This window comes from Haematobia irritans, chromosome 2 (assembly GCF_050003625.1).
Source record: "Haematobia irritans isolate KBUSLIRL chromosome 2, ASM5000362v1, whole genome shotgun sequence".
In the NCBI taxonomy this organism is placed as follows: domain Eukaryota; kingdom Metazoa; phylum Arthropoda; class Insecta; order Diptera; family Muscidae; genus Haematobia; species Haematobia irritans.
Genome location: NC_134398.1, coordinates 8,175,587 through 8,192,969, shown reverse-complemented (window position 1 = coordinate 8,192,969; position 17,383 = coordinate 8,175,587). Strand labels below are relative to the sequence as shown.

Here is a 17,383-nt window from a genome sequence, read left to right as displayed (position 1 = left end):
CTAATCGAAATGTATTATTGTGAATTATTATTTCCTATCTACAACTTACTTGATTAATTAAACCTATTGAAATCATTCTATTCTTCTCTATATCTCGAACGGTGAGCATACCCCCAAATAAACCTATCATACTTCAAAATTGTAACTCCTGTTTTTACATCCAAATCTTCCCCTATCTCTGCGTTGCTAATCTTGATGGTATATGTTCTCAACCAACGAGAACTTATACCACATACTGACCTATCACAATTCTCCTAGTACTTCCTCCACAAACTGTTATACAGTCCATACCAGGGATGGAAAATAAAATTTTTAAGAAAGTACATAAAAGGTACTTTTTTGAGCGAAAAAGTTTTTTTCACTAAATTTTAATAAAAATTCCATTGTAAGATTATTGTCAAGAGCTCCCTTAAATTGAATTTTAAAGCAAATAAGATTTTGTTTGCCAACTCCTAAATCTTAAATATTTTCTTTTTTTAGTCTTATATTCGCTTAAAAAGACTACCGTAGTATTGTAATCGCGGCTGCCACAGCTCTACTTTATGGTACTACATACATTTTCCCTGGATAAATAAAAATAAATTTTTGACAAAATTTTCTATAGAAATTAAATTTTGACAAAACTTTCTATTGAAATAAAATTTTGACAAAATTTCCTATAGAAATAAAATTTTGCCAAAATTTTCTATAGAAATAAAATTTTGACAAAATTTTCTATAGAAATAAAATTTTGACAAAATTTTCTATAGAAATAAAATTTTGACAAAATTTTCTATAGAAATAAAATTTTGACAAATTGTTCTATAGAAATAAAATGTTGACAACATTTTCTAGAGAAATACAATGTTGACAAAATTTTGACACAATTTTCTATAGAAATAAAATTTTGAGAAAATTTTCTATAGAAATAATATTTTACAAAATTTCCTATAGAAATAAAATTTTGAGAAATTTTTCTATAGAAATAAAATTTTGACAAAATTTCCTATAGAAATAAAATTTTGACAAAATTTCCTACAGAAATAAAATTTTGACAAAATTTCCTATAGATATAAAATTTTGACACAATTTTCTATAGAAATAAAATTTTGACAAAATTTCCTAAGAAATAACATTTTGACAAAATTTCTTATAGAAATAAAATTTTAACAAAATTTCCTATAGAAATAAAATTTTGACAAAATTTCCTATAGAAATAAAATTTTGACAAAATGTTCTATAGAAATAAAATTTTGACAAAATATTCTATAGAAATAAAATTTTGAGAAAATTTTCTATAGAAATAAAATTTTGAGAAAATTTTCTATAGAAATAAAATTTTGAGAAAATTTTCTATAGAAATTAAATTTTGACAGAATTTCCTATAGAAATAAAATTTTGACAAAATTTCCTATAGAAATCAAATTTTGACAAAATTTTGACAAAATTTCCTATAGAAATGAAATTTTGACAAATTGTTCTATAGAAATAAAATGCTGACAAAATTTTCTATAGAAATAAAATTTTGACAAAATTTCCTATAGAAATAAAATTTTGACAAAATTTCATATAGAAATAAAATTTTGACAATATTTTCTTTATTTTTGAAAAATAAAAATTGTTGTTAATTTCTTCTCCAAATTTTGGTAGATTACTTTTTTCTCAAGTTTCGATATAAATTGTAATATTTTGCATTATTTAAGAACGCGATCGATAACTTCTTATCTAGATAGTGTTCGTGTGGAAGCGTAATATAGTATCACGTGCTTTTTCGACTAAAACACTATTGAAATTCAAGCAAATCGTATCTGTGACTATGGCTTTTACAATATCGAGATTTTCTTCCCGCGTGAACTTGTCTGTTTTGCCAAATTTTTAAAAGACTATTAGCAAATAAGTTTGTTAAAGACTTTCTTAAAATATTAAAATATTTTGTCAAAACTGTTGTACTATATATCGGCTCAAAAATGACTACACAAAAGGTACTAAGTCATTCGCGGGAGTACTACGGTACTGACCAGTGTGAAAAAGTATTGAAAAAAGTACTATAGTACTGCATTTTCCGTCCCTGGTCCATACACACTCTACTCCAGGAATTGGTGTCCACTAGTCTCTCTCTCTCTAACAACAGTTGTCGTCACCAGTCCCCCATAACTCCAGCTTTAAACAAATATTAAAATTAAAATTAAAATTAAAACCAAAATTGAAATAGTAGTTTAAAATAAAATTAAAATTAATATTAACATTAAAATAAAAATTAACATTAACCTTAAAATAAAAATTAAAAATAAAATTGAAATTAAAATTAAATGTAAAAGTAAAATTAAAAATCAAAATAAAATTGAAAAATAAAAATCAAAATAATATTAAAACAAAAATAAGAAATACAAATAAAAACAAAATTAAAATTAAAGTTGAAATCGAAATCGAAATTAATATAAAAATAAAAATTTAAAAAAATGAACATTAACATTAAAATAAAAATCAAAAGTAGGTCAAAAACCTTTGTTGTTAGCACCTAATTCTTTTTAATATTTATTTTCATAATTTATTATGATTGTAAATCTTGTAATAAATAAATAAATAAAAATTAAAAATAAAATTAATATTAAAAAATTTTTAATTATAATTATAATTATAATTATAATTATAATTATATATAATTATAATTATAATAATATAATAATTATAATTATAATTATAATTATAATTATAATTATAATTATAATTATAATTATAATTATAATTATAATTATAATTATAATTATAATTATAATTATAATTATAAAATTAAAATTAAATTATAATTATAATTATAAAATTAAATTATAATTATAATTATAATTATAATTATAATTATAATTATAATTATAATTATAATTATAATTATAATTATAATTATAATTATAATTATAATTATAATTATAATTATAATTATAATTATAATTATAATTATAATTATAATTATAATTATAATTATAATTATAATTATAATTATAATTATAATTATAATTATAATTATAATTATAATTATAATTATAATCAAATAAGCAAATCGTATATTATAATTATAAATATAATTATAATTATAATTATAATTATAATTATAATTATAATTATAATTATAATTATAATTATAATTATAATTATAATTATAATTATAATTATAATTATAATTATAATTATAATTATAATTATAATTATAATTATAATTATAATTATAATTATAATTATAATTATAATTATAATTATAATTATAATTATAATTATAATTATAATTATAATTATAATTATAATTATAATTATAATTATAATTATAATTATAATTATAATTATTAATTTAGTTTTAATTATATATTTTTAATTTAGTTTTAATTATAATTATAATAATAATTATAATTATAATAATAATAATAATTATAATTATAATTATAATTATAATTATAATTATAATTATAATTATAATTATAATTATAATTATAATTATAATTATAATTATAATTATAATTATAATTATAATTATAATTATAATTATAATTATAATTATAATTATAATTATAATTATAATTATAATTATAATTATAATTATAATTATAATTATAATTATAATTATAATTATAATTATAATTATAATTATAATTATTATTATTATTATAATTATAATTATTATTATAATTATAATTAAAACTAAATTAAAAATAATTATGGTTAAATTTTCAATATAGAATTAAATTAAAATAAAATTTGTAATTCAAATTTAAATAATTTATGCATTTTTAAAAATTATATTAAAATTAAAACTTCGCCTTTTATATGTTTTTTGTTATCGTCTTGGTTTCTCTTCTACCGTCAAAACTTGATTTTGTCAGAGTCTCTTGTGTCCTGATTGTGATGACTATGACAAAGATAGACAATTAGTTTTTTCCTTACAGTTCCTCTATACAACGCCCTGCTTGGTTTTTCTTCTGGTCATGGCCATTTGTTTTTTGGCTAAGCTTGTTTCATTGTAAGAATTTTACTAAAAACGCCAAACGTACTAGTCTCTTGGTCTAGCAATATTTGTCTGCCAGCAAAGGATGATGACAATAATTAAACGATTATTCGGTTTTTATTGTTATTCTTAAAATATTACAACGATTATAAAATCATAAAATAATCAAGCGGTCGTCACTTCGTAGTAGTGCCAACCAAATTAAGTGTTAGCCTAATAAATTAATAAAATATTTTTTCTATGCAAAACAATACTGGATTGACTGAAATAGAAGTATAATGAAACTGAATTTGTTGGCCGAATACGAATAGTGAAACTGAATTTTGAAAATTGAATATTCATTCAATTCTGTTCTATTTATGGTCAAAGATTCATTCACACACACACACACACCAGTACATTGGGAATATTTAACAGACAAACCAAAAACGTTTTACGATTCTATTCAATCACATTTAAATTAATTACAATTCTATGACGATGGCCAACAATTTTATGCATTTGCGTCGCAAATCATGTGTCCATATTAAAATGATTTCCAAAAGTTTCTACTTGACATGGGGGGTATTGATTGTTTGCTTTACAAAATGATGAATTACAAGACAAGCCACCAATCACTTGACCACAAGTCCATTGAAAAGGTGATCTTGATTTTTTTTTTTTTTTTTTGTAAATTCAATGAAGTCACCATTCAATTGAAGGCATATTGCATATTTGCAGTAGGCATATGGATTTAGAAAAAAAAATATTATGTAATAAATTAGAAAATGTTGATGGTATACGATAAAATCGAATACCTATAAATTTTCAATTATGAATGAAATAATCTAACCTAAAACGTTCTAAAATCCTGCCGGGCCATAAATTTTTCCGAAAATTTTCTTAAGGTTTTTGTAGTAAAAAATTCGAGCTTTATGGACAAAGAAGATTAAGGAACTTGATCAATTGGATCATTGAAAGGAAATCGTCAGATACAAATCTATCACACGACTATCTATACATGTTTCCTTTCGGGCGAATAAATTTTTCCATAGCCTTTAGTATAAATCCGGCTAGGGTAGTTAACTCAATTATGGCCCTTAATGCAAACTTTTAATGGAGAAAAAATATGGGAATAATCCCCTTGCAAATCGAATCATTTCGACTTCCACTGTGTATCGTCTCTTCATATAACTAAAAATCCATTATTCTTATATTTATTCTGCTTTTGTCTTTGCCATGGTTGTACGCTTAACACACATGTAATCTCTGATTTAGATGGTTGCAAAAAATCGAATCCCTCTTTTGCCCGCCGTTTTTGAAGAAATTTTACTTAAACTCATCTTATTTTATTTACTTGGAATTTAAAGGAAGAGTGGTGTAGAATATTCTTAAAATCAAAATTTATTATTAGATTGGAAAAGGGGACTTGATTTTATGGGCCGAGAGGAAGACCTCTGCCTATGCTTTCAAAAATCCAATTTCGTTCTCTAGTATTTCCCTTTTTTTACAGACCATTTTTTTATCCATACGTGCTAGTCGAATTAACTAAACCAATTTACTTTAAATTTTCGGTGAACATAGGGAGAACTCCTGAGATAAGTGATAAGTCAGCAAAATATAAGCAAAATGTAATGGGAACAGTCCAGTGCCTGTTTCCATTCAAATAAGATTATCGAAATTTTTAGATAATGTAGATGCGGACCGAGATGAGGTTTAAAAAATCAAATTTCATTCTCCAGTACCAGTAGCATTTCTTTACACATCAATTTTTATCCATACGTTCTGAACCAATTTACTTCATATTAGCGATGAACATGGGGTGAACTCCTTAATTAAGGGATAAATGCAGTAAATGTAAGGAAAATATAATGAGACCAGTCCTTTGCCTGTTACCATTCAAATCAGTTTATGAAAATTTTTAGATAATGTAGAGGAAATAATTGAGGCGTATTTAGATTTCTTCATTTGATCTGGGAGTGTCCTCTTCTTGTACTCATCAGTTTTGCGAGAACCTTCTCCTAAAGACCAATTTTCTAACATCAGCCATATTTCTTATATTCTCGGTGCTTATGGTCCCCAAGCTACATTCTTAACAGTCTTAACTGGGAAGGGGAATCAACGTTCCCTATTGCATTGATATCCGTCCGTCTGTTGAAATCACGCTAACTTCCGAACGAAGCAATCTATCGACTTGAAACTTAGCACAAGTAGTTGTTATTGATGTAGGTCGGATGGTATTGCAAATGGGCCATATCGGTCCACTTTTACGTATAGCCCCCATATAAACGGACCCCCAAATTTGGCTTGCGATTGCTCTAAGAGAAGCAAATTTCATCCGATCTGGCTGAAATTTGGTACATGATGTTAGTATATGGTCTCTAACAACCATGCAAAAATTGGTCCATATCGGTCTACTTTTTCGTATAGCCCCCATATAAACGGACCCCCAAATTTGGCTTGCGATCGCTCTAAGAGAAGCAAATTTCATCCGATCCGACTGAAATTTGGTACATGGTGTTAGTATATGGTCTCTAACAACCATGCGAAAATTGGTCCATACCGGTCCATAATTACATATAGCCCCCATATAAACCGATCCCCCGATTTGGCTTGCGGAGCCTCTAAGAGAACCAAATTTCATCCGATCCGGCTGAAATTTGGTACATGGTGTTAGTATATGGTCTCTAACAACCATGCAAAAATTGGTCCACTTCGGTCCATAATTAAATATAGCCCCCATATAAACCGATCCCCCGATTTGGCTTGCGGAGCCTCTAAGAAACGAAAATTTCATCCGATCCGGCTGAAATTTGGTACATGGTGTTTGTATATGTTCTCTAATGACCATGCAAAAATTGGTCCATATCGGTCCATAATTATATATAGCCCCCATATAAATCGATTCCCAGATTTGTCCTCCGGAGCCTCTTGGAGGAGCAAAATTCATCCCATACGGTTGAAATTTGGAACATGGTGTTAGAATGTGGTCTCTAACAAACACGCAAGAATTGGTCCATATCAGTCCATAATTATATATAGCCCACATATAAACCGTTCCCCAGATTTGATCTCCGGAGCCTCTTGGAGGAGCAAAATTCATCCAATCCGGTTGAAATTTGCAACGTGGTGTTAGTATAAGGCCGCTAATATCCATGCCAAAATTGGTCCATAACGGTCTATAGTTATATATAGCCGATCCCCAATCACACAAAAATGGGTCCATATCGGTTCATATTCATGGTTGCCACTCGAGCCAAAAATAATCTACCAAAATTTTAGTTTTATGGAAAACATTGTCAAAATGTTATTTCTATAGAAAATTTTGTCAAAATTTTATTTCTATAGAAATTTTTTTCCAAATCTTATTTCTATAGAAAATTTTTTCTAAATTTTACTTCTATAGAAAATGTTGTCAAAATTTTATTTTTATAGAAACTTTAAACTTCATTATATACGTATTTAATCGGCCTTTTTAAGTTTAATATATACTACGTATGGACTACCTTGTAATTTAGAAGACGTTGTTAGGAAGTTATAAGATACCTTGCCATCGGCAAGTGTTACCGCAACCCAAGTAATTCGATTGTGGATGACAGTCTTCAGTAGAAGTTTCTACGCAATCCATGGTGGAGGGTACATAAGCTTCGGCCTGGCCGAACTTACGGCCGTATATACTTGTTTTAACTCAATTTTTTATAACTCGCATTTTTTCATATTTTTAATGGGTAATTTGAACTTTTTTTGTTTCAAGTAGGTCAAAAACAGAGTAAGAAATAATAAAATGGTACAAATTATTACAATTTTGTCGGAAGAAATGATGGATCCATTCTAGAAAAATTGCAATTTTTTGGAAATATTGAAGGTAAAACGTTTCAGACAAGCGTTAGAATGCCTTACAAAAACACAAAAAATTTTAAAAATTATTTATTTGGCAAAATATCACAAAATGGTTTAATTCACATCTAAAACTATGAATTCGGAAGCGATGCAAATTCAGTGCAACGGCCGTTTAACGGCCGGTGGACATCCGTCCTAGGACAAGCCCGTGTTTTATTCATCGCTTCTGCGCCAATTTTGCACCACTTCCGGATCCAAAAAGAGAATTTTCACTACTTTGTTGGCGATACTTTTGTTTTGCTGGGCATTTAAGCTTCTACATCAAGTTCGAAGAAGAGAGTTGCCTCCACTATGGACTTATCCAGAGTGAAGGACATATCAGGTCTGTTGGTTTCACAGGACAAGCAAAAAGATGCCTCCTGATGTGAGGTGAATGTTCACAATTCGGGTAGAAATCTTGAATTGCCGGCTTCAGAAGTGACAGAGCTAACTGTTCCTGTAGCTGAGATAGCACCGACCCGGTCTCTCTCGTCATCGGTGACAGGTGGTGGCCTACCATCCAGCCGAATGATGCACTGGTAGGAAGATATTTCCATCTGAACCGCTGCCGTGTGCGCCGGGCCTTCAATGACGTACTTATTCCCTCATCACTGTCACCGACGATCAGAAATCCTTTTTAAAATCAAACCGAATGAGCCTGGCTCGTTTAGATTATGCCCTCCTGGATGTGACATGATTTGGTTGGTTTATCCCTCTGCACATGGTCAGAGGAGCTGGTGAGTGAGGAGGTAGCAGTGTTGCCTTACCGAGAGCATTTTGTGCAGATGCTGCTCTGCTGTTTTTGGATTGACATCCAGTGGAAATTCGTAACGTAGTATTTTGCACTGTTGGAAGATTTCTCCATTGGGTCTCGCTAATGCTGGGAGTCGAAACAGAGGCCGCATAATCGATAAGGGGATGACCAATAGACTCATAGGTATTCTAGTTGAAAGATCCCAACTGCTACCTGGCAATACCTTCAGGATCATGCTTCTACTGCCAATTTTTTTTTAATTTGGTTATTTGGATAGGTGGAGTGGCATTCCTATATCAACGGCAGATTGTACCAATCAGAAAATTAATTCGAGACCTCATAACGTATATAATAATTGACACAGAATCTGTAGAATCAGAAAGCACTCATTAGTAATAGAGGAGTTCACAATGTGTGATCTTCTCTCTTATGGACTATATAGCTAAAATGAGGCAAAAAAAGAAATCAGGCTTCCACTATACCTAACCTATGAAACCGAAAGGTTTCATTCGTAAAAGATTCCATTCATATAATTTTTTTGACGTCAAGGATAAATATTTTCTATACAATTTGATTATTAATTTTTTATTTGCAGAGACAATGTCATATATTTCTTTCTTTATCTTAATTTATTTATGTGTGTGGTTTTTATATCTATATTTAGTCTATTTAGTTCTAATACTTACCAGCTTCCTTTGTATTCGAAAAAAGCATTTGAAAGCAAAGTGATTACAACTCATTAAAAATATCATTGAGTTTTATAATTGCAGTTGTTTTTTTTGAATCATATCGATTCGCAACAGGAGGTAATTAAGTCTGGGCACACTCATAAAGTGTTAACTTTTGATGCTATACATACATATGTATTTATTTTTATTTTTTTTGATATTTTTATAGAAAATTATTCATAACTTTGTAGTAAATTTACATAGTGTGATTCTCTGGCTGTCAGCTTCCATTCATTTGTCTGTCACTCTGTCGGAGGAGGGGTACGAAAATATGCATCAAGCGTTTATTTATTTCCATTCATTTACCAGAAAGAACAAAAGAATCAAGCATTTTTCATTACAATAGTTATTTTCGTTACGTTTATTTGTGTTTTGTTTTTTGCCATACAATTTTTTTTCTTACAATTTTTTCTGTTTGTTTTTTTTTTTCTCAATGTCATTTGATAGAATAGAAAAGTTGCTATTTATACCCTAAACAAAGCCTTAACAATATGGTCTAGTTGGTCCACGATGCTGGTTTCAGTTGGTTTTTTTTCTTGCTTTGTTTTTTCTTTTGCCAAGCCTAAATATACGTAAGTGCTTACGTTCAGACACATACGTTTTTGTCTTATACTCGGTGTGAAGTGCATAATGGATGATGATGCTGTTGTTGTTGGTTTAGTTGTATTGCAATGACCAGTTTTTCCAGCTGTTTTTCTTGGTTTCCCTGTAATAAAGGCAACACCAACCATATGAGCTTTAAGAAAAAGTGGTCAAGAAATCAACTTTAGATAGAGCGTGAATCTTAGAGGTCAATTTAGTTTATGCGAACTCTAGGGCAAAACGGGTACACGCAAAAAAAAATTGGGAGAGGAGACATCTGCATTTAAATATGAAGAATTTATGTCCATTATATCCCACAAAACCCATAGAAGTCAATTTTCCACCAAATAATGTATTATGAAATTTTTGTCAAATAACCACTAACAACTGACCCGGGAAATGTCAACTAAATTAAAGACCATAAGCTTATTTAAGTCGGACAATATCGAGGAGAAGAATGGGCCCTTCCCCTACCAAAATGTTCTGTGTTTATTCTACATCCTCCCATCAACGTTACGGTTGAGAATTTATAAAAAAAAAGGTGGCACAAAAAGTGTCAGTATTATTTAAAAGTTAAATTTCATTTCTGTAGAAAATTTTGTCAAAATTTTATTTCTCTAGAAAATTTTTTCAAAATGTTATTTCTATAGAAAACTTTTTCAAAATTGCATTTCTATAAAAAATTTTGTCAAAATTTCATTTCTATAGAAAATTTTGTCAAAATTTAATTTCTATAGAAATTTTTAAAAAATTTTATAGAAAATTTTGTCAACATTTTATTTCTATAGAAAATGTTGTCAAAATTGTATTTCTATAGAAAATTTAGTCAACATTTTATTTCTATGGAGAATTTTGTCAAAATTTTATTTCTATAGAACATTTTGTGAAAATTTTATTTCTACAGAAAATTTTGTCAAAATTTTATTTCTGTGGAAAATGTTGTCAAAAATGTATTACTATAGAAAACGTTGTCAAAAATTTATTTCTATAGAAAATGTTCTCAAAGTTTTATTTTGACAGTATTTTATTTCTATAGAAAATTTTGTCAAAATTGTATATCTATAGAAAATTTTATATATATAGAAAATTTTGTCAAAATTTTATTTCTATAGAAAACATTGTCAAAGTTTTATTTCGACAAAATTTCATTTCTATAGAAGATTCGTCCAAATTTTATTTCTATAGAAAATTTTGTCAAAATGTTATTTATATAGAAATTTTATCAATGTTTTATTCTATAAAAATTTTGCAAAATTTTATATCTATAGAAAATTTTGTCAAAATTTTATTTCTATAGAAATTTTTGCAAAATTTTATAGAAAATTTTGTCAACATTTTATTTCTATAGAAAATATTGTCAATGTTTTATTTTGACAAAAATCTGTTGGTTAAGCTACACTTGTAGCTTAAGCTGAGATCAAAAACAACAATAACGTTTGAAGAGAAGCCAAGAATAACAAACAAAACGAAATATTTATTTCTACAGAAAATTTTGTCAAAATTTGATTTCTACAGAAAATTTTGTCAAAATTTTACTTCTGTAGAAAATTTTGTCAAAATTTTATTTCTATAGAAAATTTTGTCAAAATTTTATTTCTATAGAAAATTTTGTTAAATTTTTTTTCTATAGAAATTTTTGCAAAATTTTATTTCTATGGAAAATTTTGTCCCAATTTTATTTCCATAGAAAATTTTGTCAAAATTTTATTTCTATAGAAAATTTTGAGAACATTTTATTTCTACAGAAAATTTTGTCAAAATTTTATTTCTGTAGAAAATGTTGTCAAAAATGTATTTCTATAGAAAATGTTGTCAAAATTTTATTTTTATAGAAAATGTTCTCAAAGTTTTATTTTGACAATATTTTATTTCTATAGAAAATTTTGTCAAAATTTTATATCTATAGAAAATTTTGTCAAAATTTTATTTCTATAGAAAATGTTGTCAAAGTTTTATTTTGCCAAAATTTCATTTCTATAGAAGTTTTGTCAAAATTTTATTTCTATAGAAAATTTTGTCAAAATTTTATTTCTATAGAAAATTTTGTCAAAATGTTATTTATATAGAAAATGTCTATAGAAAATTTTGTCAAAATTTTATTTGTGTAGAAAATTTTGTCAAAATTTGTTTTTTATAGAAAATTTTGTCAAAATTTTATGTCTATGGAAAATTTTGTCAAAATTTTATTTCTATAGATAATTTTGTCAAAATTTTATTTCTATAGAAAATTTTGTCAAAATTTTATTTCTGTAGAAAATTTTGTCAACATTTTATTTCTATAGAAAATTTTGTCAAAATTGTATTTCGATAGAATTTTTTTGCAAAATTTTATTTGTATTGAAATTTCGTCAAAATTTTATTTATATAAAAATTTTGTCCAAGTATTGTTTCTATAGAAAATTTTGTTAAAATTGTATTTCTATAGAAAATTTTGTCAAAAATAAATTTCTATATAATGTTATCACAAAATTCTATACAACATTTTTGCATAACTTTGTATCTATACACATTTTTATAATGTTTATTTCTTTACAACATTTTATTTCTATATCAAAATTTTATTTATAAATTCAATTTGGTCCGATCATCGGGCCAAATTTAAAAATTAATAATTTTTTGGACCAATTTCGATCCTTACTAACCCTACAATTAATTTATCTTCATTTGGTTCGCAATGAAATTTAATATTCCGAAGTTTATGTTAGCCTGATATCAACGCAGGCTGGTTTCTCGTCCAAATCAATTACTTTACATATTATTACAATTTTAATGCGAGCTAATTGAACATGAAGCTGATTTTATTAGCAAGCTATTGAAAAGAAAATGCCAGATACCCATCTCACAAGCCTGAATATACATATGTTTCAGTGTCGGCCAATTCAAATTTCCATAGTTTCTAGGTCGGTTTATCTAAAAATTTCTGTTATACTTTTAGGCTCACAAATATAATAGTCGACGGCATTATTTGTTAAGAATACGCTATTTTCCGGGATTTGGGATCAAAATACATAAAAATATTATAGTATAAATTATTGTAAATAAGATTACATAAATGTGGCACAAAAATGAAAAAAGTACGGAATTGAGCTGCAAAAAGTGGCACAAAATATCACCGCTTGAATCCCAGTTTCCTACCGCTTGTTCCCCAGTTTCTTATAAAAATCGGGCAAATGTAAAAAAAAATGTTTTTCACTATTTCGATATTTTAGTTATTTTCGCATCAAATTTATGTTGCGAGACCGATCTCTAACTTCACGCCAAATTTCTGGGAAGTGGGAAAATATAACTTGATTTATTAAAAAGTCAAGTCCAGTCGCCCCCATAATAATACAAAATGCCACATGACATATCTCTACGTTCCAAATAAAGAAGTTACTTCTCTGGAACTCTCATAGATGTAAATTGTATCCATATTTAGTAGGTGTCAGTAATGAGAATTTAACTTTACTGTGAAATATATCAAACTTGTCGCGAAAATTATTAAAAATTGTCCGTTAAATAAAAAAGGGAAATAAATAAATTTTCAAAAATTTTGGGGAACATAACTATGGTTAACAAAAATCAAGCTAAGGGAAAATGCCCGTTCCCCTCCAAATATCAGTGTGAACATGGTACATGTCATTTCTCTATTTAAATATAAATATATATTTCGAATCAAAAAATTGATATTTGTAAGCTTTCTTATAAAGACGGTCAAAGGAGAAGAGTCCTCCATTAAAATGTAACAAAAATAAAAAACAGAATTGGTTTCACGCGACCAGCATCTTCTCTCCCCTTAAAAATGTCACAAAAAATCTAAAATTAAATTTTCAAGAATATTTTTTTTTTAAATTTTAATTTTTAAAGTCATGATATAGAGAGGAACCCCTTCCATCCAGATACCAAATGCTCTATTTTCACAAAAAAAAAATCACAGAAAATCTAAAATTAAATTTTTACGAATATTAACTAAAAGTTAAATGCCCTATTTTCACAAAAAAAAAAAAAAAATAAAATAAAAAAATCGATCTCTTTCCCCTTGATCCACTCTTTTGATATATCAACAAACCTTAAAGATTTTTTTTTAAATATGACAACCACATATTGAAAATACACGTACCCTGAAAATTACAGCAAAATCTTTCCATCCACCTTTCAAATATCGCCTATAGTTTTATTGTAAGATTAATTCTAATGTTACCCATCGATCCCATCGATGATCCAATTAACATTTGCCCTTTACTGTGATTGTTTCTACAATTTTTAATCTTCCAAAGAAAACATTGTCTGTGGCTATGTTCTGTGACCGGTTTCATTTGGCCTTTTTTTCTGTCTATTAAAAAGGCCCCGAAGTGTTAATTGCTAATCATTATTATGTTCCATATGGCTTTAGTTTCTTTATGGTTGAACATTTATTTCTTAGGCTGTAATTTAAAGTTATCAAATAATTTTGAAGTGTGGAACAGCAGCAGCAGGTTTGCCAGTTCTTGTTATTATGTGTGGTGCAAAAAAAAAAACAATATATTAAACATTTTAAATTATTACAAGTAAGCATGAATAGTTTAAGCTCCTCTATTGAACAAAGGCATGTTTTTTTGGACTGTAGCTAGCAACATTGTTGTGTGGTTGGCGTTTTTTTTATTGGAGCTATGGTCTTAGGCGACTGTTAGAGACTTTGATTAATGACTTGGCTACTGAATTGTTGATGACGTTTTGCCAACACCATCATCCGTATGAGTAAGGAAGACATGGAGCACAAAACAAAATATAGAATAGAAAAAAAAAACAAGAATAAAACTAAGATATGGCAAAAGGTTTGGAATATTAGATGCCAGCAATATACAAGAGGTTCTTATACCCTACACTTGGTTGTGGGATAGAGAGAATTTTAGAATTAAAAAAAATGAATATTTACGTAGAATTTTAGAATTTAAGAAAACATCTACAATTTTATGTTAACATCAAATTTTGATAATGTTTTTATTCCTAAAAAATGCAACATCTTCCTTTTCACATTATTATTATGGAACTTCATTATTATTATGGAAATTATTATTATGGAAATTCAATTATTATTATGGAAATTCAATAAAAATTAAAAAAGGTGAAAAAAACCTTTAAAAAACTGGAAAAATACCAATTTGACAAAAAAGTGAAAAAATAGACTGAAAAAACACTCGGTTGCACCAAAGTAGCCAGGCACTGAATTTGGTTTTCTCCGATAAAAAACCATTCCAAATTTGTGATCTAGGTTTATTTGGCAATGAGATAAGCTGAAAATCTACACTTCCACTTGGCCCCAAAAATCAAACGTCGTCAATCGCTTTCCGATCGACCGTATGGATTAAATAAATTAAATAATTATATAAATGCCAAATGTTATCGGAAATAAGTTCTTATTTATTTATTTTATTTTTTTAATTTTTTTTTTATATATTCGACATATATTTTTATATAAATATATTTTTTTATTTACATTCAAGAATAGAATAAGGGAAGTGGATATAGGATCCCATTAAAAATAATTATTTGTGGACCAGCTTCCAACATTTTTTGCTGGGTATTGATTTCAATCCATTATAAGGTGCTTCCACATTCAACTCTTGCCAATTCAATAGCTCAACTCTTTGATTTGATATTGAGTCATACCAAGTTTACAATGTTAAACTTCATTAAAACTTTGATTATGTTTCGGAATTGTAACCAGTCTTAACAATGTAATAATGTTTGTATTTTTAACTTTCAATTTGCCCAAGTCTTAATCTTAATATGTTATACCTGGAGCTACAAATTTATTCTCTTCTTGGTTGTTTCTTTTGCTTCCTATAGACCACACTTAACAATTTGTTCCAAAAATAAATGAATTTCTTTTTTTCGTAAGAAAAATTCAAGGTTTTTTATTTGTTTAAATATTATTAGTTTATTACGTGATTATTAATGGTGTTATATTTTTAGATCATTCGGAGAATTAAGAAATATTTGTTCTAAACTGCTACCATATGAAACCAAATATAGAGTATAGATACAAAGCCTTATGACAAACCAGTTATCCAGAGTTAATGATTAAAGATTAACAAAACACAAATAAATATTTTAATGAGTAATTCACAATATGTTAAAGTATATACATTATAATTAAATTTATAATCTTTTTGAGAAATAATTATAGTACTAGAAACATTTTTTTTAACACAAAGTAGGATGATTCTAACAACTATTATAATCTATTTAATCTTTGTTTGAAAAAGGAGAGTTCAAGGTTCTTGACTGAAAATTATTTCGAATTCATTGAATCAATAAAGATACTACGATTAAGTACTAGAATCCTCTCTTTACTATTAAACGCAATAAGATGTTAAAGTCTTATGTATGAGGAATTTACGGTAGACCGCGACGACCAAAAATAGTGGACCTCTTACTGTTTGGTCTAAATAAAATCTTGACATAATTTTCTATAAAATAACATTTCAATAAAATGTTCCATAGAAAATAAATGCTGACAAAATTTTTCATAGAGCGAAAAAAATCGAAACATTTTCTGTGGAAATAAAATTTTGATATAATTTTTTATAAAAATAAAATGTTTAAAATATTTCTATTAAAATAAAAATTTATTTAAATACAATTTTTTATAAAACTAAAAATTTCAAATTTCACAAAATTTCCTGTAGATATAAAATTTTGAAATAATTTTCTATAGCAATACAATTTTGACAAAATTCTTTAAAGAAATAAAATTTTGACAACATATTCTATAGAACTAAATTTTTGACAAATTTTCTATGGAAAGAAAATTTTGACAAAATTTCCTTTATACATAAAATTTTGCCAAAATTTTCTATAGAAATAAAATTTTGACAAAATTTTCTATAGCAATAAAATTTTGACAAAATTTTCTTTAGAAATACAATTTTGACAAAATTTTCTATAGAAATACAATTTTGACAAAATTTTCTATAGAAAGAAAATTTTGACAAGATTACCTTTAGAAATAAAATTTTGGCAAATTTTCTAAAGAAATAAAATTTTGACAAAATTTTCTATAGAAATAAAATTTAAAAAAAAATTCCTACAATTTTCTATAAAACTGAAAATTTCAAATTTCACAAAATTTCCTGTAGATATAAAAGTTTGACAAAATTTCCTGTAAATATACATTTTTGACCAAATTTTCCATAGAAATAAAATTTTGAAATAATTTTCTATAGCAATACACTTTTGACAAAATTCTTTATAGAAATAAAATTTTGACAACATATTCTATAGAACTAAAATTTAGAAAAATTTTCTATGGAAAGAAAATTTTGACGAAATTTTCTATTGAAATAAAATTTTGATAAGATTTCCTTTAGAAATAAAATTTTGCCAAATTTTCTAAAGAAATAAAATTTTGACAAAATTTTTCATAGAAATAAAATTTTGACAAAAATTTCTATAGAAAAAAATGTTGAGAAAATTTTCTCTAGAAATAAAACAAAATTTTCAATAGAAATAAAATTTTCAAAAAATTTC

General features: G+C 26.5%; 1 protein-coding gene across 1 annotated transcript in view; it reads left to right on the top strand.

The window, feature by feature from the left end:
* The window catches only part of Dyrk2 (Dual-specificity tyrosine phosphorylation-regulated kinase 2), a 228,809-nt gene that overhangs the window by 54,580 nt on the left and 156,846 nt on the right, over positions 1-17,383 (top strand). The window lies entirely within an intron of this gene.